This window comes from Delphinus delphis, chromosome 15 (genome assembly GCF_949987515.2).
Source record: "Delphinus delphis chromosome 15, mDelDel1.2, whole genome shotgun sequence".
Taxonomy (NCBI): Eukaryota; Metazoa; Chordata; class Mammalia; order Artiodactyla; family Delphinidae; genus Delphinus; species Delphinus delphis.
The window spans coordinates 18,068,405-18,095,568 of record NC_082697.1 but is presented as its reverse complement, the minus strand read 5'-3'; the positions used below and the strand labels follow the sequence as shown (position 1 = coordinate 18,095,568).

General features: G+C 44.5%; 1 long non-coding RNA gene and 1 other non-coding gene across 3 annotated transcripts in view; one reads left to right on the top strand and one right to left on the bottom strand.

Annotated features, from left to right (window-relative positions):
• LOC132438499 (uncharacterized) overlaps positions 1-27,164 on the bottom strand; it is a 58,174-nt gene that overhangs the window by 23,338 nt on the left and 7,672 nt on the right. For both annotated transcript variants that reach the window (XR_009522202.1, XR_009522203.1), the window contains exon 2: positions 25,528-25,642. This is a non-coding gene — a long non-coding RNA (uncharacterized lncRNA). The remainder of the gene's footprint in view (positions 1-25,527; positions 25,643-27,164) is intronic.
• On the top strand, positions 6,808-6,879 carry TRNAD-GUC (transfer RNA aspartic acid (anticodon GUC)). The gene has a single exon. It is a non-coding gene; the product is annotated as a tRNA-Asp (tRNA).

Here is a 27,164-nt window from a genome sequence, read left to right as displayed (position 1 = left end):
GCCAGCATTCAAATCCAGGCAGTCTGGGGCTTCCCTGGTGGCGCAGTGGTTGGGAGTCCGCCTGCCGATGCGGGGGATGCGGGTTCGTGCTCCGGTCTGGGAGGATCCCGCATGCCGCGAAGCGGCTGGGCCCGTGAGCCATGGCCACTGGGCCTGCGCGTCCGGAGCCTGTGCTCCGCGGCGGGAGAGGGCGCAGCAGTGAGAGGCCCCGTACCGCAAAAAAACAAAACAAAACAAACAAATCCAGGCAGTCTGGACGCATGTGTTTAGTGCTGGTTGTTATTCAAGACTTTCTATTCAAGATAGCAAATTGAACAAGTGTAACTGATTACTAACCTTCTTCCCCCAAATCCTATTAAATAATCCTACTAAAGTAATAATAGTGCAGGAGTTTTTTAAAGGTTTAAATCTACAAAGATGAAGAGGGTGGGAGAGGGGATAATGTACCCAAGCAGGAATAAAATTTTAGAAGCTGGAGAGCAGATGAACGAATGCGGGTTGACTTAGGAGACCCAGAAAGCTATCTTAAACTGGCCGTGGGAAAAGCCAAGAATCAGAGACTTGTTTTCACAACAGAATTCCCCCCCTCCAAAAAAAAAGCTCGGTGATTGGTAGCACCGCCAGATGGGGCTAGAACAGGAAGATTGGTTTAAAGTCTAAAATGTGGACCCCCAGTTCTCCTCCACAGCCCCAGCAGATTATTCAGAGAAGGTAAAATTGGACTTCTATATTTGGGGATGCCAGGTACAACTGAGGCCAGGGGTGTCCCCTGCTGAAAACAATGTTTTCAGACTGAATGTTGAAACTCCCACTCATTTCTTCTTTCAAAGCTGCTAGGATGCCAGGATCATACCCTCCAGGCAGGATTGTGGCCAACCCTCCTCTCTGAGGAATCTGCCCAGCCTAAGAAGGGTCTAACAAATGGATCCTGGGGGTCACCTCACAGTGAAGTTCTCAAACCACATGCCCAAGCCAAGTGCAAGGAGCTTCTGATTAGCTTTTTGGTGCTTTCCTCTTATGTGTTATCAGGTAACCTAAACTTCTAAACCTAAATCTAATCTAATCATCCAAACAACCACTAAACATCCCCAAACATCTGAGAAAAGCTCCAACGTGAAAGACAGAGATCCAAACTAACAGGTGCAATTTGAAGGAATTCAAGATGATAGACAGGAGATAAGATTAGACACTGCACCCATGAAAAAAGAACAGGGTGTTATAAAAGGGGGATGCATCACATCAAGAAAGAAGTCTTGGAAATAAAAGCAGCTATAATGGAAAGGATGAAATCATTTTCCTTGGATGTTTAGTGGATGTTGCTGCATGGTCTTCGTCTTCCACTTGCAAAGTCCGACACCATTATGATTTTGATATTTTCTATGAAAATCGTTTGAACTCCCTAGAAGCTTTTGGGATGTTCTGTCACCAGTGATCTGATATTCCTCAAAGGTGTGATTTGGGAGTAGAAATATTTTCAGTGTTGGTTTTGGCTATTCTTTAGAATCTTTGTATCTGAAAACTCACATTTTCTGGGATATTTCAAGTATTTTCAATATTTTTCTACTACTTATTGGATAATTTCCTTCCATCTGTTCTCTCTGTTCTTTATTTTTAGAACTTCTATTACTCAATTGTTGTACCTCCTCATTGGTGCCCAAATCCTCTCATATTTCCTTTCTTATTGCCCATCTCTTTATCATTTTGTCTTTCAGAGAGATTTCCTCATTTCCACCTCATTTCTGGGCCAGTCCTGTCTAGGGAACCCCAGGAAGTCTGGATTGGAGAATCCAGGGAGGCAAGCCCTCCAGGGAGATTGTGACATCCTCTGATGTGGCATCCATCTTCCTATAGTGTTTGAGCTGTAGGTGTGTGGGATGGTATTGGGAGCAAACCCCTGTCTGGCTCTCTTGATGCTGTAGTACTGAGACCTTGCTATGACCCTCTTGTCCATAGCCCCTCAGCTTTCCCAGTCTCCAATCCAAATCATTTTCATTCTGCCCCTAGAGCGGAAGCTATAGATAGAAGTGGGGGAATTGGGAATGTAAGATTGTCTTCTGAGTCTTGGTATATTAAAACATCCCTTTAAAGCCACTCTTGCTACTGACCATCCCAAAGAACTGGATTCTATGAATGCCCAAGAAATGACCAAGACTCCAGTTTAGGTACTCCCTTCAAAGAGCCAATGCCTGGGTAAAAGGCAGGGGTCAATCTGATAGTCTCCTATAGCAGTTTAGAGACTCACAACTCGTCAGAACATGGGACAGGAAGATTTTTGTTAGACCTCAGGTAACACACCGTTGCCTAGGCCTTGCTGCGTCCTGGGATGCCAGAGGACTTGTTTCCTTAGCAATGATAATCATGTGACAGGAACACAAAGAGATCCAGAGATGTTGCTTAGCAACTAGGCTGCACCTGCTGGGGCTCTAGGCCGGCAGCTTGGGCTGGGGAGCTTGGCTTTGAACTTGGAATCTCCCATCAGGGCTGGCAAAAGGGGGAAGACCTAATTTTGGCACATTCAGTTTTGGCCCTGGGCTTTTGCAGGGATGGCTGTGGTACAAATGGGGAAATGGAGGCAGAGGGGACTGGCTTTCCCACAGTAATGGGATGTGGGAAGTAGTGGCAGATGTGGGAAGGGCAGGGCTAGACAGGAGAAGTGACTGTTGGGCTGATGTGGGGAGCAGTTCTCTGTCTGACTCACCCTGGAGAAAACTCTGACATCTCAGATGATGGGTCTCCAGAACCTGAGGACAGATGTGTCTGGCTCAGGACCCAACTCCACAGGGCTTTTCAGGAAGTCTAATCAAGCCAGAGCATTTGGGCCCTCAGTATCAGTCCAAGGAGAATTTCCTTCTGCAAGAAATCAGAGCTCTTCACAATGGGCAGATATTGGTGGTGGTCAGGAGGTACAAGCAACCAGCCTCAGGAACCTGGCTCTTCAAGCACAGGGCCACAGGGAGCTGTCCATGGTTTGGGTGTCCTCCCCACCTGCTCTCCCTCTGACCTCTGCCAGGGCACAGTTGGCTGGAGGGAGGCTGTGGAGTTAAACTGCTCGGATTTTGAATTCAGCTTCTTTTTCCAAGGGCAAGGGATTAAATTTTGTGTTTCTGATTCTCTATCTGTACACGGCAATGATAAGAATGACCACCTCCTGGATCATCGTTAGGATTAAATGAGTTAAAGCATGAGAAAGTGATTATCACACTTCTTGGCATATAGTATAAGTACTCAGCATACTCCCAGCCCAACCCTCTGCCCCCAGCAACTGGCCCAAGAGACAGATTCACCAGGTTTTCTCTCATCTCTCTTGATGCTCCCAAAGCCCCCTTCCCCTGAGGAGCTCGCTGAAGGTCTGAACATCCTTGATCAGGACTTTGTTTACTGAGCCAATGCTTCTCCAAACTTTGTTGCCCCAAACACCCCCATTCTTTACGCTGGTGGTGCTAGAAAATTGCATGCGTAGCATGTTGCTTTAAGAGCTCATTATTAGAGAAATGCAATTCAAAACTATAAGGAGGGGGTTTCCCTGCTGGTCCAGTGGTTAAGACTCCACGCTTCCACTGCAGGGGGCATGGGTTCAATCCCTGGTTGGGGAACTAAGATCCCTCATGCCATGTGGCGTGGCCAAAAAATTAAACAAACAAACAAAAACACTACAATGAGGTACCACCTCACACCAGTCAAAATGGCCATCATCAAAAAAATCTACGAACAATAAATGCTGGAGAGGGTGTGGAGAAAAGGGAACCCTCCTACACTGCTGGTGAGAATGTAAATTGTTTCAGCCGCTATGGAAAAGAGTAGGAGGTTCCTCAAAAAACCAAAAATAGAACTATCATATGATCCAACAATCCCACTCCTGGGCATATATCCGGACAAAACCACAATTCGAAAAGATACATGCATCTCAATGTTCACTGCAGCACTATTTACAATAGCCAAGACACGGAAGCAACCTAAATGTCCATTGACAGATGAATGGATAAAGAAGATGTGGTATATATACACAATGGAATATTACTCAGCCATAAGGAATGAAATAATGCCATTTGCAGCAACATGGATGGACATAGAGATTATCATACTAAGTAAGCCAGACAGAGAAAGACAAATATCATGTAATATCACTTATATGTGGAATCTAAAAAAAAAATGATACAAATGAACTTATATACAAAACAGAAATAGACCCACAGACATAGAAAACAAACTTATGGTTCCCAAAGGGGAAAGCAGGGGAGGGATAAATTAGGAGTTTGCAATTAACATATACACACTACTATTTGTAAAATAGATAACCAACAAGGACCTACTGTATAGCACAGGGAACCATACTCAGTACTTTGTAATAATCTATAATGGAAAAGAATCTGAAAAAAAAATAGATATATAGTACATCCCTTCTCCGAGCCTCAGTGTTCTCATCTGTAGTACAGGAAGTGACAGCACCTAACCTCCTCTGTATGCGATAGGACCGACTTTTGATAAATGTTAGCAATGTTGGCGTGTGTTGATAGAGGCAGGACCTAAGATTTCTCTCTTTCTGTGGATGACACCTTTGTGAGCTGGCTCCAAATGAGACTGTGAGGCCGAAGGGGATGACTGATTCCCGCGTGTCCCTCAAAGTGAGAGAGGAAACAGTTAAAGCAGCTAGTGATTGACGTGCCCCCATCTCTACCCTGAGCGGATGCTGGCAGCTGCAATAGCAGCTCTGCCCTCCAGGACCCAAGACCCTGACTTTGCTGCTCTCTGGTACCGAGGGAATCCCGGCCAGCCTGCCTCAGGTCTTCTCCCTGCCCTTCACTCCAGCCAGCCCTGGGGCCCCCCAGCTTGCCCCCTCTCCCTCCAAGCGGAGGCTGGTGCCTGCTCTCTTCCTTCTTTCTCAGCTGGGCTTGTTCCCCAGATGACCCTACAGCTGCATCTTTCCAAAATTAGCTGGATCCTGCATTTGACTCTGGTAATAAATTAGCCAAATGGAGAAAATTGAGTAGTTAACTGGTTCACAGGAAGATAATTAGATTTGCTGAGTCCCTGTTATAGGCAAATAAAGAGGAGGATTGTTTCTCAATCGCCTTCATTAAAGGGAGTTGCTCTCATCCAGGGGCCCTGCCCTGGAGGTCATCAGGGCCCTGTAGGGTTCCCTAGCGCTCCTGGTGCTTCATTCCCAAATAGAGAGTCAGGTGATACAGCGTAGCCAGTGCAGGCTTCCAACTCTAAAAGCCTGGGCTTGAAGCCCCAGCTCCACCACTTACCACCTTTGTGACCTTGGGCATCTGATACAACCTCTCTGAGCCTCACTTTCCTCATCTGAAAATGGGAATAGTGCTGTGTGCCTCACAGGGGTATTAGAAGAATTGAATGACATAATGTAAAAAAAATACATGGTTCTTCACTCATTGATAAATTTTTCATTGATAAAGTTCATGAAGTTCACTGTTCGTTGATGAAGTGTTCATTGGTTGGGAGCTAGTTTACCACAGTATCATCATTACTGTGGCCACCACAGCACCACGCCTCCCTATCATGAGAACAGAACAGATTCTCTCAGCCAGTGCAACATACATGGAACCAGGGGAACGTTAAGTCAACATTAAATCAAGCATTATATGCTGATTGATGCAAAGCTTACACAGGATGGGGAAGACGTGAGGGTCTCTTCCAGCCTATTCAGCTCGTCCCTGTCTTCCTGATATTGGCTCTGCCTTTTGGTCCTAGGCTCTCTGGGTCACCATGTGGCCACCCATCTCTCAGCAGCAAGTTCCCAGAAAGCCCCTCCTAAACACAGCATCTCATACCCACCTATGAGCCCCAGCCCCTTGACCTTTTAAAATTTCATTTACTCCTCTCAAGCCCAGCACCCTCTAGGGTTTATCACTCTGACACTTCTGGTAGGTATAGATCTACATGTAGAAGTCAAGGGAGTTCTCTGGTGGCCTAGTGGTTAGGATTCCAGGCTTTCACTGCCATAGCCCAGGTTCAATCCCTGGTCGGGGAACTGAGATCCCTGAAGCCCCTCGGCATGGGAAAAAAAAAAAAAAAAAAGGAAGTCAAAAGCCAGCCCTTTGACTGGCAGTTCTGGAGCCAGACTGCTTGAGTTTGAATTCAGTGTGGGTATCTGTTGTGCCTTTCTAAAATGGGGTTGATAACAGTAGTACCCACGTCATAGAGTTATTATGACTAAATACATGTGTGGTGATTAGAGCAGTGCTTGGAATTTGTAAGTGCTCAAAAAGTGTTATCTATTATTACCATCTAGTTCTGATGTTGGATTAGGGCAAGGAGAGGTCTATAGATAGAATGGAGAAAGGCAGGGCCAGAGGGCTTCACCTGGGTGTGGACTCAGAGTGGAATATCTTAGAGACACTTGGACCATCTCCACTGGGAAGATTAACTTCTGGGTATAACTTCTCATATCCTCTTAGGTAACTATGTTGTATTGTCTTGTTTCTGCTCGAACCCTTGACAGTTAATCCTCCGGACTCACTCTCAGCAGATAATTTTGCTTTTTGTTTCACTGAGAACATACAAGTGATTGGAAAAGAACTTTGACAAGCACACATTTACTCCCCACCTGGACTCTGTCCATATATCCTGCTTTTCTTTCTGTCACTACAGATGAACTGCCTGTGTTCTTTCCCAAGGCCAACCTTTGCCCTATCACTAGATCCCATCTTTTCTTTCTTACTCAAGGACATCACTCCAGCAATTTACTCTCTCTTTCCTGAAGCATCATTTTTTTTTCTACTGGAAGATCCTATCAGCATAAAAATATGCTTTATTTCTTCATTATAAAAAACAAAGCAAGGGAGTTCCCTGGTGGTATAGTGGTTAGGATTCAGCACTGTCACTGTTGTGGCCCAGGTTCAATCCCTGGTCGGGGAACTGAGATCCTGCAAGCTGAGTGGTAAGGCCAAAAAAAAAAGGAGCAAAACCCTCTTGATCTCACAACCTTTTCAGCTATTACCTCACTGCTTGGCTTCCCTGTACAGCAAAACTTGTTGAAAGTAGTTGTTGATAATTGCTGTGTCCAAATTCTTCTCCTCCCATTCTCTCTTGAATCCACTCCACTTAGGTTTTCACAGCCACCACTCTACCAAGACTGGATTATTGTAATCACTAATGGCCTCCATATTGCTAAATCCAGTGGTCAATGGACAGTTATTATCTTGCTTGACCATGAGTTGGAGAGGGGTTATCTGGCCACCAAATCTCTCTTTCTTCCTAACTGGACCATATCTCCTAAACTTATCTGTAGTTACATATGGCCACATGACTGGGTTCTGGCCAATGGAATGTGGGTGGAAGGGAGTTATGCAACTTCCAAGCCTGACTCATAGAAACGTCTTGTACTGGATACTTGCTCCTCCAGATCCACTCCTCACCTTCCTCATGCTGTTATGTGCCTCGGGAGCCTAACCGCTGGGGACTTTTATCAATGAGCCTTCTGGTTTCTGGTTGGGTTGAGTCAATGGGAGGTACCTGCAGGAGACTGAAGGGAGGGAACAGAGTGGGGTCAGGGTATTTGTTCCCCTGGCTCTCTCCTGTGGGGTTGAGTTGGCTGTTTTCCTCTGATTCAAATCAAAGCTTCAGTCTGGCATCTCTCCTCATGTAGTTCTTTCTCTCCCCCATTTCCACTACCATTTACTTTCTCTTGTCTCTTCAGACCTGGGGTGGTAATAGCTCCCACTATCAACCATATCAGAGTTACAGGAATCCTATAATAGTTTTCCTGCCCCTGCTCACAGCTTTTTTTTTTCTTTCTTTTTTTTTACTTTTTGGCCATACTGCACAGCATGTGGGACCTTTGTCCCCTGACCAGGGATGGAACCCGTGTTCTGTACATTGGGAGTGCAGAGTCTTAACCCCTGGACCACCAGGGAAGTCCTACTCACACCTTTATAGGTAGTCTCTTTGTTAAACCCTTCTCAAATTACCCAACTTGAATGTGTCCTGTTTCTTGCCAGACTCTTACCAATACATTTCCCGTGCACCATCCTCAACTGCCACCCCCATTTACTGGCTGACACCGGCACCCTTAGTGACCTTGAAAACCACAAGGTGAGGGACTTCCTTGGTGGCGCAGTGGTTAAGAATCTGCCTGCTAATGCAGGGGAAAAGGGTTTGAACCCTGGTCTGGGAAGATCCCACATGCCGCGGAGCAACTAAGCCCGTGTGCCACTACTGAGCCTGTGCTCTAGAGCCTGCGAGCCACAACTACTGAGCCTATGTGACACAACTACTGAAGCCTGCATGCCTAGAGCCCATGCTCCACAACAAGAGAAGCCTCCACAATGAGAAGCCCACACACCGCAATGACGAGTAGTCCCCACTCGCTGCAACTAGAGAAAGCCTGCACACAGCAGCAAAGACCCAATGCAGCCAAAAATAAATAAATAAATAAATAAATAAAATTGAAAAAGAAAACCACAAGCTGAAGATGACTCAGCCTCTGGCATCATGGGACCCTGATTATCATCATGGAGCAGAGAACCGCTTCTCCTCTCCTTTTATCCTTCCCCTCTGCTGCTGAATATACTGTATACGAGTGAGAAATAAACATATTGCCTATGCCACTGAGACATGGGGATGTCTCTATCACGGCAGCTTAGTTCTGCTGGGACTAATATAACCTACCTGCAGTATTTGGCACAGTTGATGATTCTCTGTTCTTGGAAACACTTCCTGTGCTTACCTTCCATGACGGTGCATTCTTCTAGTTTTCCTTCTACTTCAATAACTACTCTTTCTTAGTCTTCTCTGTTGCTTCTTCCTCAACTCTCCAACTAAACTGGATTTCCCCAGACTCAGTCCTTGATGCTCTTCTTTATCTCTACTTCCTGGTGACCTCATCCAGTCTCAAATTTGTATCTCCAACCCTGACTTCTCTCAAGAACTCTTGGCTTGCATATCCAACTACTTGCTTGATATCCTTCTTTAGATGTCTAATAGCATCTCAGACATAACACGTCCAAAATTAAATTTCAGACCTGTTCGAAACTTGCTCATCCTATAGCACCACCATGTCAGGAAACAGCAACTCCATGCTTCCAATGGCTTAGCCCCAAAACCTTGGTCTATCTCTTTTTCTCTTATCCTATGTTCAATTTGTCAGCAAATCCTATCAGCTCTATCTTCAAAATATATTCAGAATCTAACCGTTTTACCACCTGTGCTATCTTGGCCTCAGGAGGTACCAGGATTTGAGACGGGAACCAGTCCTGCCACACCACTGTCAGCATCATCTATTCCTGAATCCTAGCCTTGAACTGGTTTGATTGTGGATTCTTCCAAGAACTCTTTCCTAAACCCCATCACATCTTCCTGGTTCTCTCCTCAGACACAGACCTACAGACTGGACTGTTTCCAGAGAACTCATTCCCCCATCCCAGCAGACACAGGGCATCAAGACCTCCTATAAGGAACATTCAGCAGAGGAATGGGATAAGCACCATTAACAGCTTTTAGCACAATTTGAACTGGCTCTGGGGTGGGAGAATAAATAGTTTTGAGGAGATCTTCACCCCCAAAACCTCAAAGAATGGTCACTGGATCCTCATTGAGCTCTGTTTCCCTAGCGTAGAAACTGACCTTCTCCTTAGGATTCCAAAGATATTTATCTGGATCATTCCCCAGATAAATATAGGTAAGTATAAAAGCTAGCTCATTCCTATCAACCAAAGGATGGATGTTGACACAGTCAGGAGCTCACCTGGGAAGTCTGGATCCCATAGAAGCCAGAGTGATGCTTTACTGACTCCCAATAATGTATTTTTTTTTTTTTTTGGCGGTACGTGGGCCTCCCACTGCCGCACCCCCCCCCCCCCCCCCCCCGCCCACCCGCCGCGGAGCACAGGCTCCGGACGCGCAGGCCCAGCGGCCATGGCTCACAGGCCCAGCCGCTCCGCGGCACGCGGCAGCCTCCCGGACCAGGGCACGAACCTGCGTCCCCCGCATTGGCAGGCGGACCCCCAACCACCGCGCCACCAGGGAAGCCCCCAATAATGTATTTTAAGCAGAAGAATGGCATGACTAGATTTGTAACCTAGAAAAGGTTTACTCTGAAAAACAAAACAACAAAAACAAAATAAAGGGATTACCTTGGAGGCTGATGTGAAAAATGAAATGACGAGGGACAAGAACGTATGGAGAGAGACCAGGAAGGTGTGGCAGCAATCCATACGTTGAGAGGAGATGAGTGGGGTGATCTGAGGAAAGGCGATGCAAATAAGGATGGAGGGAAATGGCTGAATTCAAGAAACAGTATTCTCTTTTCTTTAGAAGGAGTGATCTTCCTAAAAAGCACCTCGAATAGCATGACTCTCTAAAGTTCTTCCATAGCTGCCCAGGGCCTCCAAGCTGGAGCTCAAAGTCCTCAGCATGGCTCATCTCAGCTCTGTGTACACCACAGGCTCTGCCATCCTGAGATGCTGTCAGTGCCCCGTAAGCACGAGGGGAGCTCAGGCACCCAAAGGTTTGCACAAAAAGTTCTTTCATGCCTCATGTGCCTTATTCCCAAAATTTCTGTCCTGTGGCTTCTGTCCCAACCACTAAAATACTAACACCAAGTTCATCAATGACTTTCTTCTTGTTAAATCTAAAATACATTTTGAATTCTTATCTTATTTGATCTCAGTGAACTCAACATTTGGCTACTTCTGCTTCTTCAAATATATATATATTTCCCATTTTTATAGTATGTGCTCAGCCCTATTCCGGGTGCAAGGGATAGAGTGTTGGGAAAAGCAGCCATTATTCTCGGCCTCGAATAAGTTGTGAAGTGGTCCAACCAAGGATAGAAGTGGAGGGGGCACTTCCCTGGTGGCGCAGTGGATGAGACTCCATGCTCCCAATGCAAGGGGCCCAGGTTCGATTCCTGGTCAGGGAACTAGATCCCACATGCATGCTGCAACTAAGAGTTTGCATGCCACAACTAAGGAGCCTGCCTGCTGCAACTAAGACCCGGTGCAACCAAATAAATAAATATTAAAAAAAAAAAAGGATAGGAGTGGAGGAACACTAGCAATTGAAGGAGAGGAATAAAAAGCCAAGCAACTTGGCCTGTTATTATTTATCATGGTTTTGGAGGTTCTAGAAAATGCCAAAAGAGAAAATGAAATAACTAACATAAGCATTGGAAATAAAAAGCTAAAAAAAATCTTATTTTCCTTTTTTTTTAAATTTATTTATTTATTTACTTATGGTTGCATTGGGTCTTTGTTGCTGCGCACAGGCTTTTCTCTAGTTGCAGCAAGCAGGGGCTACTCTTCGTTGCGGTGCATGGGCTTATCATTGCAGTGGCTTCTTTTGTTACAGAGCACAGGCTCTAGGTGCGCAGGCTTCAGTAGTTGTGGCTCATGGGCTCTGGAGTGCAGGCTCAGTAGTTGTGGCACATGGGCTTAGTTGCTCTGTGGCATGTGGGATCTTCCTGGACCAGGGATCGAACCCACGTCCCCTGCATTGGCAGGTGAATTCTTAACCACTGCACCACCAGGGAAGTCCCTAAAAGTATCTTATTTTCTAATGTTATTGTTTAATAACAAAATGCAAGAGGTTCCACTAAAAAAAATATATATGAGTAAGATAATTTGATAAGGCGGATTCTTACAAGATAAATATATAAAAAATCCATAGCATTTCTCTCATTTTACTAATAAATACCTAGAAATGGAAATGGGGAAATATTCTATTAATAATAACTTCAAAACATCAAGAATATTTAAGGATGCATTTAATAAGAAAGCCATAGGAGGGAACCCCCGTCTGTCCAGTGGTTAGGACTCATTGCTCTCACTGCCGAGGGCCTGGGTTCAATTCCTGGTTGGGGGACTAAGATCCCACAAGCCACTCGGCACGGCCAAAAATAATTACATTAAATTAAAAAGTCAAAAACTTAAGAACTAATTATAAAAAAGGAAAGGCATAGGAAAAGCTGTATACAAACTATACAGTTTATTGGAAGACATAAAGAAATCAATAAAAAGTGGAGGGAAAGCTTAATATAAAAATGTTAATTTTCTCCAAATTTATATGTCAATTTATTGGAATTCCATTTAGATTATCATAGGGTTTTGTTTGAATTGGATAAAGTGACCTCGTAGGAAAGAACAAATGCCTGAAAACTAAGAAGAGTCTTATATTATCAGATATTAATTAATAGAGAAAAGCAAATTGAGGTAACAAGATTTTACATCCACTAGACTGCTAAAGAATAAAAAGGAACTATTGCTGGTGAAGATGTGGAGAAATGGTGCTCTCATACATTGCTGATGGAAATGTAAATGATGCAGGGAATTCCCTGGCAGTCCAGTGGTTAGTACTCCACGCTTTCACTGCTGAGGGCCCAGTTTCAATCCCTGGCTGGGGAACTAAGATCCGACAAGCCACGGGGCAGAGCCCAAAAATAAAGAAATGTAAATGATGCAGGCTTTCTGGAAATCAATCTAGTAACATCTATTAAAATTTAAAATACATACACCCTAAGAAAAAAAGTACATATACCCTTCATCCTTCATCCAGCTAGCCTACTTTTAGGATTCTATCCCTCAGAAACAACAGCAACAGTACACAAGAACATATGTTTACTACTTCATTGTGTTAATAGTGAGAGAAAAATTGGAAACAAAGCAAATGTCCAATAATGGGAGGATTGGGGAATCAGGTCTGGTACTTGTTTGAAGTCACCAAAAAATATGAATTAGAGCTATACTAATTGACATGGATAGAATTTCACAAGGTTGTATTTACTGAAGAAAACAAGATGAAGAAAGTATTTTTTCCCTCCCTGAAAATAATGAAAAAATCCTATACAGTAAGTCCCCTACATATGAACCTTCCAGTTGCGAACTTTCAAAGATATGAACATGCGTTCACATGTCCAGTCACATAAGTTAGTTCACGTGTCTGGGGTACATTGTCATGTGCGTGCATCCTCTACAAGTGTTTGTGCTTTTGTGTTCTTTACTGTACAGTACTGTATAGAGTACAGTAGTACAGTATCTTTATTTCAAGCCCAGGATATCCAGAAGCAAGTGTAAAAGCAGTGGTGATACAGCTGGTATTGCTAAAAGCGCAAAGAGAGACAAGAGGAAGAAGGAGTAACTGAAGAACCGAAGAGATTCATGACACAGGCACTGGCAAGGGGATTTTCTTTATTTGAGGAGGCACTGTTAATTTTTGAAGCACAGGATCCAAATGTAGAACAGTACACGAAGGTCGCAGCAGCCATTCAGAACGCAATCCAGTGCTACCTTTATCTATGACGAGAAAAAAAGAGCTACTACCCAGACATCACTGGATTATTTTTTCAAGAGGGTAGATAGAATTGAATCCAGCAAGGAACCAGAACCTAAGCCATCAACGTCAGGCGTGAGTGAAATTACAGCTTGCCCTCCATCTCCTATTGTTGACGATCCTTCAGCTCTACCATCTCCCACCTCCTCTCCCTCCTCCAATCAGTAACTCTTCTTGCCTGTTCACTCGATGCCAACCTCTGTATGCCATCTGTTGTACTGTACTACTGTACTTTTCAAGGTAATGTACTGTAAGATTAAAAATGTTTTATTTTTGGGTTTTTTAAAAAATGTATTATTTATGTAAAAAGTATTATAAACCTATTACAGTACAGTTCTATATAGCCGATTGTGTTAGTTGGGTTTGTAAGCTAACTTTGCTGGACTTACGAACAAATCGGACTTATGAATGCACTCTTGGAACGGAACTCGTTCGTATGTACGGGACTTACTGTATAATACTTGTGTATGTGTCTTAAATAAGTCTGAATATAATTATATAAGCATGAGGGGAATATGAAAGTTTATTAAGATAGGATTAGATTCACCTGTAAACGAACAAAACCCAAAGTAACAATGGCTTAAATAAGATAGTCCCAGGGGCTTCCCTGGTGGCGCAGTGGTTGAGAGTCCGCCTGCCGATGCAGGGGACACGAGTTCGTGTCCCGGTCCGGGAAGATCCCACATGCCGCGGAGCGGCTGGGCCCGTGAGCCATGGCCGCTGAGCCTGCGCGTCCGGAGCCTGTGCTCCGCAACGGGAGGGGCCACAACAGTGACAGGCCCGCGTACCGCCAAAAAAAAAAAAAAAAAAAGATAGTCCCATTCTTCCCTCATGTTAAGGTCCAGATGTAGGCAATCTTGAGCTGATGTGGTTTTTCTCTTTCATAAAATCCTCTGGAACCCAGGCTCCTTCCAGCTTTCTGCTCTGCCGTAACTAGCATGTGAACTTCATCCTCAAAGTCCAGTCTACCCAGACTTATCCTCAGACTTCACGTCCCAAGCAGCAGGAAAGACAAAGTGGTTAGAGAAGGGGAAAGGATGCATGTAAGCAGTCTCTTGAGGAAGATTTCTGGATGTAGCCAAAAAAAAACACGCTCATTGGTCAAAACTTAGTCACATGAACACATCTAGCTGCAAGGGAGAATGGGAAATGTAGTCTTGAGAATATCTTTTTTTTTTTTTTTTGCGGTACGCGGGCCTCTCACTGTATTTCTTATACTGAACCACTTTATTGACTTCTCTTATTAGTTTCAGTAATATTTTCAGTTGGATTTCATGGATTTCCTAAAATGAAAAGAGTATAGTCTGGACATAAAGATAATTTGCTATTTATTTTAATATCGATCTCTTTTATTTCTTTTTCTTAACGAATGACATTGTTCTGAGACTTCAGAAACATTTTGATTAGCAGCAATAATAGTTAGCACCTCATTTAATGGAAACAATGTTTGATGTTTTACCATTAAGTTTGCTGCTGTGGCTTCTGATTTAAAAAAAAAAAATGTGTATTCTTGGCCCTCCCGTTCTTTGCTTACTAAGATATTTACTGCCATTGTTGCCATTATTGTCATTATCATGATCTGAAATAGATGTCACATCTTAATTAATGCATTTTTGGCATATACTGAGATGACCATAGGCTTTTTTCCTTTCACCATCTAATGTATTACAGAATGCTTGATTCAACACACATTATTTAATGTTGAACCAATCATTCTTCCTGGAATAAACACTATGTGATCCTGATGCACAATTCTTTTAATATACTGCTGGGTATAACTTACTAATATTTTATTTAAGACTTTCATGTCTATAAATGCCTATTTAGACTTTTGTATTAGAAAACACACTGCATTTTTGTATTATAAATTACATCTTTTCCTGTGCTAGTTTAAATATCTAGTTAAAATGACATAGAAATAGTATTTTAAAATAAGATTTCCTAGAACTCATTCATAAAACCATCTGGGTGCTGTTGCTTGTGAGCTTAGATTATTTACAACCTTTTCTATTTTATCAAGGGGTTTTGGTTCTTTAGAATCAATTTTAGGAACTTATATTTTCACGAAAGCCATTTCAGATAAATTTTTAGACATATAACATAAATTTCAACATTTGGCATTGTGGGTTTTTTTTTGTTTTATCCCCTATTTTGTTGCTCATGCTTGATAGTTCTAACTTTTTCTTCTTCTGTTTTACCGCTTCCTTTTTAAAAGAGCCAGCTCTTAGGTTTATCAACTCTATTTTTTTTTTTGCTTTCTAAATTATTGATTTCCATTTCTATCTTTAATAAGTCCTCTTTCTTAAAATATCTGTGTTCTACTCTCACATTTGTTGATGACTCTGCTGGGAGAATTCCAGTTCAAAAAATATGTTTTTTTCACAAAGACATAAAAATGCCACTATTCCATTATAATAACAATGAAATAAAACTGTTTACATTAGCTATGTGTGTAATACCCAGTGATGTCAAGTATGTGAGGGAAAGCTACTTTCAGACATCAATGATAGGAATGCATGCTGATACAGCCATTCTGGCAGGCAACTTGGCAATATGTATGAAAAGTTTAAGTGGGTATGCATTTCAACAAACTATTCTACTTCTAGCAATTTATGCTTAGACAAATAACTAGTCCAGTAGGTATATATATATATACATATGTGTATATATATATATATATATATACATATGTGTATATATATATATATATATATATATATATTTTTTTTTTTTTTTTGCAACACGTGGGCCTCTCACTGTTGTGGCCCCTCCCGCTGCGGAGCACAGGCTCCCGACGCGCAGGCTCAGCGGCCATGGCTCACGGGCCCAGCCGCTCCGCGTTATGTGGGATCCTCCCGGACCGGGGCACGAACCCGCGTCCCCTGCATCGGCAGGTGGACTCCCAACCACTGCGCCACCAGGGAAGCCCGTAGATATATATTTAAAAGTATATTTTTCAGAATATAATTTCTAGCAGTGAAAATTAAGAGATTGAATAAATGATGTTATAGCCATATAATAAAAGACAATGCAGCCATTAAACAGGATGTGATAGGTTTATGTTTTGAGTTGATATAAAAAAAGCTGGTTAAAGATAACAATATATGATTCTAGTTATGTAATTACATTGCATGTAATCTGAAAGGCTATTGATTCAAGTGTGAGGGTGGATATTTCTGCCAACAGGCTATGCATCTTTCCTATTCACGATTTGTGCCATTCTTTCAATAAGTATGCCTTAATAGAAAAAAGTAATTTTGAAAAAAGAATTCCCAGTTGTTCACATATTCTGGGGTATATATAATAAACATTTACTAGATGCTATGCTGGGCATGGGAGGTGATGAGGAAAAGGAGAATTAATGAAGTTCTTTACTTGGATGGTGAAGAGAAGGTAATATTGGTTGCCTAGAGAGCACAGAGGATTAGTGGAAGGATCCCCCCATCCAGGAAGTAGGGACTTCAAAAGACAGAGCAGGAACCCCTGAAAATCCAAAAGGGAGGGCAGGCATCTTCTCTTGCCCCAGTCTATCCAGATCTTTTAGGTTTCCTCCAACCCTGAGATACTGGCTCCTGTCTCCCTCTGTTGACTTAGCTTCCTACACATACTCAACATCTCTCACAAGTGCCCTGGGCTTCTGTCCTTCAAAACACCCACAATTCCCAAAATGTCTCACACATCCTTGTGTCCCCCTGTCTTTCCTGATGTGGTTCCTCTCTAGTCGTTCCTATTACTTTTCCCTAGAACAACATCCCTTGGTTCTATAAGATCCTGCTTGTGGTAGATTAGATGATTATTCAGCAGATATTCATTGCTTCTCACTACACCTCCATGGGAAGAATGTATTTCCTTGCACCTTGATTGTCAGCTTTGCCATATGACCTACTTTGGCCAATGGGATATTAGTACACATGAGGTCCAGAATGCACGGAATAGACCTGAACCAAATCCATGGCTTAGAGCCACGCTCATGTAAGCCCAGACAAGATCAAGGTCAATGCCCAGCAAACCTCCAGTCACCTGAGTGAGAAATTTACTAATACTATATGTATTGTTGCTTGACACTGAGATAATTTCAGTGTTTTTTAGGCAGCAGTGGCTGACTGATACACAGTTAATAAGGTCTTTCGCCCTTGCTTGTTGTGTTTTGGACTTAACCTCTGGGTTCCCCCTCAAATCCTACCTCCCATATAGTACAACTTCAGAAAAGCTTTTATCCTACTGTATTGTGATTATCTGATTAACATGCACTGTTAAGCTTCTAAGTGCATCTCAACCTTCTGGGAGATCTGTAGTTGAATTCCTCTTTGGAAACCTAAAAACATCCATTGACACTCACTGAATAGCTAAAATTTGTGATTAGTGAGCAAGTTACACCAAAATCTATGAATCTGTGATCATGTGAGCACAGGTTGCAACAAGTTGAATACATAATGCTTGATATTTTCATGTACCCGTTGGATAAGAGAGAGAGGCTGGCCATTGAACCTACCTCAGAAAAGGGAGAATAACATGGATGGGGATCACGATCCATGAATTCTACCCTAGGGGAGGAAATAAAGGGGGCAAAACACCTCCCTTCTTTGAAGCAGTGTCTCAGTCTGTTTGGGCCGCCATAACAAATTACCATAGAGGAGGTGGTTTGCAAACAACATATATTTATTTCTCACAGTTCTGGAGGCTGGGAAGTCCAAGATCAAGGTACTTGGTAGATTTGGTGTTCGGTGAGGGTCTGTTTCCTGGTTCATAGATAACCTTCTTTTACTTGTGTCCTCACATGGAGGAAGGGGTGAGGGAACTCTCTGGGGTCTCCTTTATTATTTATTTATGTTATCATTTTTAATTTTGGCCACGCCACATGGTTTGTGTGATCTTAGTTCCCCAACCAGGAACTGAACCCGGGCCCTCAGCAGTTAAAGTGTGGAGTCCTAACCACTGGACCGCCAGAGAATTCCCTGGGGTCTCTTTTATAAGGACACTAATCACATTGGTAAAGGCTCCACCTTCATGACTTAATCACCTCCCAAAGGCCCCACCCTCCTCATACCGTCATATTGGGGATTAGGTTTCAACACATGAATTTGGGGAGGGACACAAACATTCAGCCTATAGCAAGCAGTGATTAAAAATTATAGGACAGGGCTTCCCTGGTGGCGCAGTGGTTGAGAGTCCACCTCCCGATGCAGGGGACACGGGTTCGTGCCCTGGTCTGGGAGGATCCCACATGCCGCGGAGCGGCTGGGCCCGTGAGCCATGGCCGCTGAGCCTGTGCGTACAGAGCCTGTGCTCCGCAACGGGAGAGGCCACTACAGTGAGAGGCCAGCGTACCGCAAAAAAAAAAAAAAAATTATAGGACATCAAAGCTGTTTTGATGTTTGAAAAAAGGAGAAGCCTTGACCAATAAAGTCTGAAGGCAGTGTGGGTGAGAACTGAATGTTGTTTATGATTGTCTGGGTAGGAAAATAATGGCTGGTCAAATGATCTTTGATCACGCTCTGTCTCGCATTGTAAGAAAATTCTCATTGTTGATTTAAAAAATACCAAATGCCAGAATTGTGCCTAGTCTGAAGGAAGGAGTCACCCATGATTCTGGCAAAACTCTCAATCACCAAAGTCTAGGGGACTTCCCTGGCGGTCCAGTGGTTAAGACTTTGAGCTTCCACTGCAGGAGGCATGGGTTTGATCCCTTCTCGGGGAACTAAGATCCCACATGCCATGCTGTGTAGCCAAAAAGAATCACCAAAGTCTAGTCCAGGGTCATTACTAGCACATGGCACATGCTTGATATAAGTGTGTGCTGAACAGATCAACAAATGAATATTTAAGTGTGCAGAAAGGGGACTGGGCATGTCCTCTGCAAACCAACCAATCCACAGAGATATTCCAGAACATGAGTGTCTTCAAGGACCCTGGAGAAACATGTGTGACCCCATCTCAAATCTGAGGTTGGTATGAACTTAAAGAAGTCCAGTTACATGTGCAATATTCCTGAAAAAGCAATTTTCCAATTATATCACAAGCCTTAAAAATGCCTGTACCCTTTGACCTAAAAATACTCTTCCTAGGGAGCGCTCTTGAAGGAATTAATCAGAGACATAGATAAAGATCTAAAATCACATTTGTTACACGGTTATTCCTAATAATAACAACAACAAAAATAAGGACTTGTTACCACAAACTGCTTTGTGACTTGTCAGTTACTGTGGGCACTGTCAAATTTGCTGTGTCATCTGTCTTCAGAGATTCAGGACAATTTAATTCAAAGGGGCCAGGACTGGGAGAAGGGATAGAGAGAGGGAAGGGGAGAAAGGTAGAGAGAGAAAGAGAGGAAAGGAGGAAAAAAAGAGTCAGGAATGGAGTCAGGGAGAGAGAGTAAAAAAGAAACAGGAACAGGGATGGAGACAGAACAAAGACAGCAGTTCCTGGTGAGTTGCATGTGGTGAATAAATGTTTGTGGAATAAAGACTTAAAAGGGGAAAGAGTCAGAGATGGGAGTGGATTGAGAGGCGGATTCCCAGCTCCCGACCACATTAGACCTCATTCACCCTGGAACACCCGCCGCTGAGACCCTGGCACACAGGGAGAGGAAGCTGGCAGCAGGGTGGAGAAGAGGGAGGCAGGGAAGGGGCAGGGCTCTTGGCACTGCTGCTGAGACCCTGGGTGAGCAGGGCAGAGGGAGGAGGGCTGCCTGACTCTGTCATGGGCTGGGCTTGCAGGGAAAGAGCTCAGGTCACGTGGGGTGGTGGTGCCATGTTGTAAGACCCTTGTGGTGGGTTTGGATGACGCTGCCTCCCCCACCTTCCATGAACTCCTGTTTGCTGTGGGAGTCACCGTATCGATTTTCACTGGGAACTGCTGTTGGTATGCTGTAGCTGCCTTTGGATATTCTTGCAATGACTTTAGAACTTATCCTTCAGTTATTTCAAGTTTGTCCTTTTCATGCATAACTCAGATCTCAGAGGAGGAATCTTATCCCTTTCCCCTCTTGGTAGACGTGTGTGTGTGTGTGTGTGTGTGTGTGTGTGTGTGTGTGTGTGTGTGTGTGTGTGTGTGTGTGTGTGTGTGTGTGTGTGTGTGTGTGTGTGTGTGTGTGTGTGTGTGTGTGTGTGTGTGTGTGTGTGTGTGTAGTGCACGTGTGGTGCATTATATTTTCTCTGGCTCAGAATCCCTGCTTCCACTGAATGAGCTCAGTTTCAGGACCGTCTTCCCTTCTCATCCTGCCCTTCTGGTGCGCACTGCAGCATCGCATCCCAAGCAGCCTTACCCCAAACATCACGCCCACACAGTGTCTGTATGAGTAGCAGTCCTTACTGAAGGTCTGGTGCAACAGAGACATTTTATACTGCCCTGTGGCTCATCCCCTTCTCCACCTCAAACTCCCAGCTTTTGCCTCTTCTTACCCCTCCAGGTTTCCTTCAGAAGCCCAATTCTCTCCCTTTGATTTGAAACAACAATTTAAGTCTCCACCCTTTCCTCATCTCAGGGTCTACCTTTCACATCTGCAGCATGTTTACAGTGCTTTATAAACAAAGGGCTGCCCACTCTGTCCCACTTTGCAGTAGCCAAGAACCAGCAAGGACTCTGAAAGATGAGGCTGTCTTAGATTGAGTTTCCAGAAGCAGAGACTTGAAGAAGAGGATTCATGTAAAAATTATTTATTTAAGAAGTGTTCCCAGAGGGCTTCCCTGGTGGTGCAGTGGTTAAGAATCTGCCTTCCAGTGCACAGGACACGGGTTCAATCCCTGGTCCGGGAAGATCCCACACGTCACGGAGCAATTAAGCCCGTGCGCCACAACTACTGAAGTCTGCATGCCTAGAGCCTGTGCTCCGCAACATGAGAAGCCACCGCAGTGAGAAGCCTACGCACTGCAATGAAGAGTAGCCCCTGCGCACAGCAACGAAGACCTAATGCAACCAAAAATAAATATAAATAAAATAAAATAAAATTTAAAAAAAAGAAGTGTTCCCAGAAAAAAAACTGGTTGGGCAGTGAGTGGGGAAGTGAGACCTGGGAAGAAAGGAGGCTAAGGAAACAGAGAGAGCAAGCAGTGTCCCAAGGCGGGGCAGGCCTGAAGCAATCTCTCATGGGAACTCTGGAGACATTTTAAAATTAACCCCACAGGGACTTCCCTGGTGGTCCAGTGGTTAAGACTGCGCTCCCAATGCAGGGGGCCCGGGTTCAATCCCTAGGTCAGGGAACTAGATCCCGCATATACACCGCAAATAAAGATCCTGCACGTGGCAACTAAGATCCCCGAGTGCCGCAACTAAGACCCGGTGCAGCCAAATAAATAAATAAGTAAATAACAAAGGAGCAAGAAAGCTGGAGGGCTATACCCCCATGTTTTCAGTCATTTGTTAAGGGCTAATCCTGAAACCGGGCAAGACCCTGTGGGGCTTCTGGGCACAAAAGCCTTTCTGTGTCCCCTTCTCTGAGTTCCAAAGGGCAGGTTCAAACAGTTGCTAATCAGGGAAAGGAGGGGATATGGAGATTAGGGAGGAGCAGTCAAGAAACAATACTGCAGCCCTGGGGTAGGGTTCTGCTTCCTCCTCAAGAGATATACATAATATCTTTGAGCCCTTCTGCAGAACTAAACCCCCCACCAAACGGAAGATGTTCCTGAGAGAAGGTCACAGTTCAATAACCTCGAGAACCACAGATCACGAGACCACCTGATGCCAGAAGATCTCTAGACTGAAGGAATGCAGGTCCTGCCTGCACCTGGATCCTTATCAGCAACCCCTCCCCTTGACTAAAACTCCTCACAACCCTCCCCCCACCCCAACCCCCGGGTTGGGACACACAGTTTTGAGGGCATTAGCCCGCTGTGAGCCCCTTTGCCTGGCAAAGCAATAAAGCTATTCTTTTCTAGTTCACCCAAATCTCTATCTCTGAGATTTAGTTTGGTGTTGGGGTACAGAGGCCAGATTCGGCGTCAGTCCTGGCGGGGGGTGGGTGGGACACACATTCCTAGGTTCTCTACCAAGAGATCAGGTGCAGGCTTCTGGGAGCGACATCACAAGGAGACCTAGTGTGCATAAAAACAGTCCAGGAGTCCTGGGGGCTCTGGGCACAGCACCAATAGTATCTGCTTCGGGGCCTTTCCCTTCCCCTCCCTTCCCCATCTCTGCGAGGGAAAGGTTGCCGTGTGGAGGATGATTTCCTCACTGATGGGAGTCATGCCACCCCTTAGCAGAAGCAGCTGTCACTGAGGATATGGTGTTGGCACGTGTGGTATAATGAGAAATATACTTGGTTTCCATCCCTGGTCCCGGGAGCCGAGCTCCTAAAATCCCCGTACTTTCCTAAGGGATAGGAGTATCTTTTGTTATTCACAACAAGCCCTCTCTAGGACATCTGAGTTTATGCTAATGAGATGACCTGGGGGAGGGGGCCCTGCATAGCCTCAGGAAGGGGCTGGTCACTAGAAAGACTGAGTGATTCACAAGATTGGAACTTTCAGTCCCACCCCCTGATCTAAGGGAAGGGGTTGGGGGCTGCAGATCAAGTTCCATAAAAACTCTTGCGCAAGGAGATTTGATGAGCTTCTGGGTTGGTGAACACATCCACTTGCTGGGAGGGCAGAGCACCCTAGACCCACAGACAGAAGAAGCTCCTGAGCTCAGGAGGCTTCCTGACTTCACCTCCGTGGACCTCTTCCGTGGGCTGCTCATCTGTATCCTTTGTGATATCCTTTTTAATAAACTGGTAAATGTAAGTAAATGTTTCCCTGAGCTTTGTGAGCTGTTCTAACCAATCTATAGCCGGTCGGTCAGAAGCAGAGGTGACAACCTGGACTTACACCTGAAACCGAAAAGGAACCTGTGGGGCTCCTGGGCACAAAAGCAGAATTTGACAAAAGACAATACCCATTCATGATAAAATCTCATAGCCAACTAAGAATAAAAGGGACCTTCCTTTTCCTGATAAAGAATATCTACAAGTGAAAAACACTACAGCATACATTATGCTTACTGGTAAGTTATTGAACACATTCTCTGTGGAATCAGGAAAGGGACAAGGATACGCTGTATCAACACTTCCAATTTATCATTGCATTGGAGGCTTGCCAGTAAAAATAAAATAAAATAAAGATTGAAGAAGAAAAAAAAAAGCCTTTCTGTGTCCCTCGAGTTTTGTTTGTATGAAATAGGCTTCATTCAGCCTCCATTACCTTCCCTGAGCTCTAAAGGACAGGTTCAAACAGTCCCTAATCAGGGAAGGGAAGGGATGTGGAGACAAGGGAGGAGCAGTCAAAAAACATAGTGCAGCCTTGGGGCAGGGTCCTGGTTCTCCCTCAAGGGATACACATAACAATATTTTTGAGCTGTTTTGCAGAGACTAAAAGCCCCACCAGGTGAAAGAAGTTAACAGTATGCTGCCCACAAGCATGTAGACTCCAGACCAGCTGGAACCAGAAGGTTGATGATGATGATGATGGCTCCCAATTACCTCACCACCAACCAATTAGAAGAATGTCCGTGAGCTGATCATGCCCTCCTCTTTGAACCATTATGATAAAACTCCTCACTACCCTCTCCAGGTCGGAGCACACAGTTTTGAGGGTATTAGCCCACTGTGGCCCCCTTTGCCTGACAAAGCAATAAAGCTATTCTTTTCTACTTCACTCAAAACTGTCTCCGAGATTGAACTCAGTACTGGTGTACAGAGGCCGAATTTTGGCATCACATCTGAATTTGGGGCAGTCTTGCAGAACTGAGCCCTTAAACTGTGGCCTCTGGTGCTAACTCTAGGTAGACAGTCAGAATTGAGTTCAACTGTTGGACACCCAGTCGGTATCTGCTAAGAGCTGGAAGACTTGCTTGGTGGTATTGAAAATACCCCAGAGCATACTTCTTCCTTCTCCCATTTTCCAGCCTCTCTCAGGCATGGGTTAGCATCTCAGGAGGGCTGCAGGGTGCTCACGGTCGGAAAGGAAGGGTGAGCACTCACACCAAGTCCTGGGATCAGCCCCTCAGAACCTGCACGTGGAACTACTCAGCTCCCCTCCTAGAGGGGGAAATAAAGTCCCCACCCCAGGTCATGGAGCCCTGGCTGCACAGGCGACTACTGCTCTGTTCCCTTTCAGAACCCGCCCCACCTGACTTTGGTTTGCTAGATGCCAAGGGCAAGTTAGCATCATGTTTGAGACACAGCTCTCCTGTCTGTGGCTATCTACCCCATGCTGGAAGCAAAGTAGCCGGTGTTGTTGTTGCCCAAGTCCTGGCTTTTGGGGATGGCCCTCTGACAGAGGATGAGAAATCTGCTGTTTTCCCCACTTCATGAAGTTACCCTCAGGGACTGGAGTCATAGCCACATGGACCCCTTGAGTCTGAGGGGCTGCTGGTGACCTCTGCGACCCTGGGCTGTCCCTCAAGAGTGTGCAACGGTGCCTCCCCTGGGATTAACTCTCCTAACGGGGGGAATGGGATGGGTGAGATACAGCTGGATCTTGGCCATCAATGCTTTTCCAGTAGACTTGCGCTTGCTCCAGCCAAGCCTGACTCTCTTTCCTCATTTCAACAGCACCCTCCTCTGCTGTTCTCCGCACAAGTGTCACTGTTCTGAACACACGCGCAGAGAACTCCTCTCTGCTCACCACAGAACTGGATACCATGTCAGGCATCTGGCCAGCCATGGCAAGGCTCTGAGAACCGGAGGCTGCTGCAGACTTCCTGCAGTTTCCTCTGCTCCTCCTCTCGGGTATTTTCCACATTCCAACGCCTGTGCATTGTGGAGGCAGTGACACTGAAAACACGTGCATTTCTTTCCACCTTGTCCCCAAAGCCTCAGAATGAGAGTAGAGAAATTAACAGGGAAAAAGCATGTATCCACAAGGACCAAGAGGGCTGGAGAGGATGCAGGAACAGAAGACAGATGACAAGAAAAGCTGAAAAGTCAGTGGTAACTGATTTAGGAGAGCAGAGAAGGCTGAAATCTAACCCTGAGAAGGGAGGTCGTGCACAGTAAGAGGAGCAGGTGGACTCCTTGCCACAGGACTCCAACTGGAACAGCCCTGAAGATGGGGATGAGGGGTAGGACTGAAAACAGGAAGGGAGTGTTGGCTGTGCATCTGTTTGAGGCACAGGGAGACCCCCAGACCTCCCCTCCCACCCCACACAACCAGACGACTGCCCTCCCCTGCAGTGGAAGACGATGGGTAAGTCAAACTAAGAGACTCGGAGACACGAGGCACAGTTGAGAACAGGGCTAAAAATGGGCATTCAGTGAAAGCCTACCTGGAGGTGGGTGGCGAACGCCTCACTCACTTTCCCTGCCCAGCAGCCAGAATGATGGTAGATCAGCTTACATCCTCTGGGAGGAAGAATGGAAGATTCCTCTCTTGGAAATCGACTAGGCCAAGAGAAAAGACCTATTAGCATCTGGTGTTTCCCTGGTGAAATAGCCGAGTGCCCAACTGATCAGCCTACTGTAAAGCCCACGTGCAGGCAAGCCCCACCGATGTACCCAGGACTCGGCATTGTGGTGCCTTTACTCATGTCAGAGACAACAGCTAAGCATCCCTTGACATGAGAGGGGAGTTTCTAACATGAAAGAGAGAGACCTAAATGCATTAATCACCCAACCAACCACCCTAGGAGGAAACAGGGAATGCAGAAAGCGAAAGAAAATTGCAAGAAAATTCTAAACCTTGTTTGTTTTGGGACCCAGGGCAGGCTGCCTCAAAATATGTCTCCATGGCATATTGATTATTTTCAATTAAGGTTACTTGAGAAACAGCTGGTAAAAAAATGATTTACATAGAAAACCGCACTCTAACTCCCTGAAAAGCGGGAAATAATTCTCCCATATGAAAGTACCCTTCCAAACCAGGAGGAAAGCAACCTTATCACCAGAATTAGGGAACTCAAGGCTAAGAAAGCTATAAACAAACTTCATTACTTATTCTTTAGTCTGTTACCTTAAGCACAAGCCCCGCTGATTTATGAAATCCTCACAAATAATTATGTATTTCTTTGTCTAAAAATGATATATAAACAGTCTGCTTTGGTCACTTAGAGGGTCCTACTTCTATGAGACCTCTGTGATCACAAATTAATTTTTTTTCTCCTGTTAATCTGTCTTGTGTCAATTTAACTATTAGAGCAGCCAAAAGAACTCAAGAGGGGAAAGGGGGAAATTTCCCCTTCCATGATATTTGTATCTACGAAAACTACAAACAGGAGTAACAGAAGAAAAGGAACTTAGAGAGAATAAGAGCTTTAAAAAATTCAAAACATCTTAGCAGAAATTAAAAAAAGCCAATAGATGATTTAGAGCATAATTTGAGAAATTCTGAGAGTAGAAAAAAACTACAAAGAAAGAGCAAACAGGACAGAAGAGCTAATAGAATTCAAGGCTTATCCCAGAAGATTCAACAATTGACTGATGTAAGTTTCAGAGAAGAGAGAAAATGAGGGAAGGAAATGACCGGACTAGTAGACATGATAGGGGGAAAAAAAAGGAAATAACTTAATTCTCCTTTGGAGAATAGTTAAATAAATTGTACTATCTCCATACAATGGAATGCTACACTGCAATGAAACGATACTAAACTATAGGTATGTGCATATATGACTCTAGGAACAATGTGGAAGGAGATGCAAGCCACAGAAGAGTGCTGTTTCTGTGTGTGATGCCATTTCTACGATGTTCAGAAGCAAGCAACAGTCAGCAAGGTACAGTTTAGCGACACACACATGAATAGTAAAACAATAAAGAAAAGCAAGTGAATTAGGAGAAAAGTCATGAGAGTGGTTATGTGGCTGGTGGAGTGTTAGGGCATGAGGGGTGGCCCTGGAAGGCAGGGCATGGGATCAGAAAAGAGCACATGGGGGACTTCCCTGGTGATCCAGTGGTTAAGAATCGCCTTCCA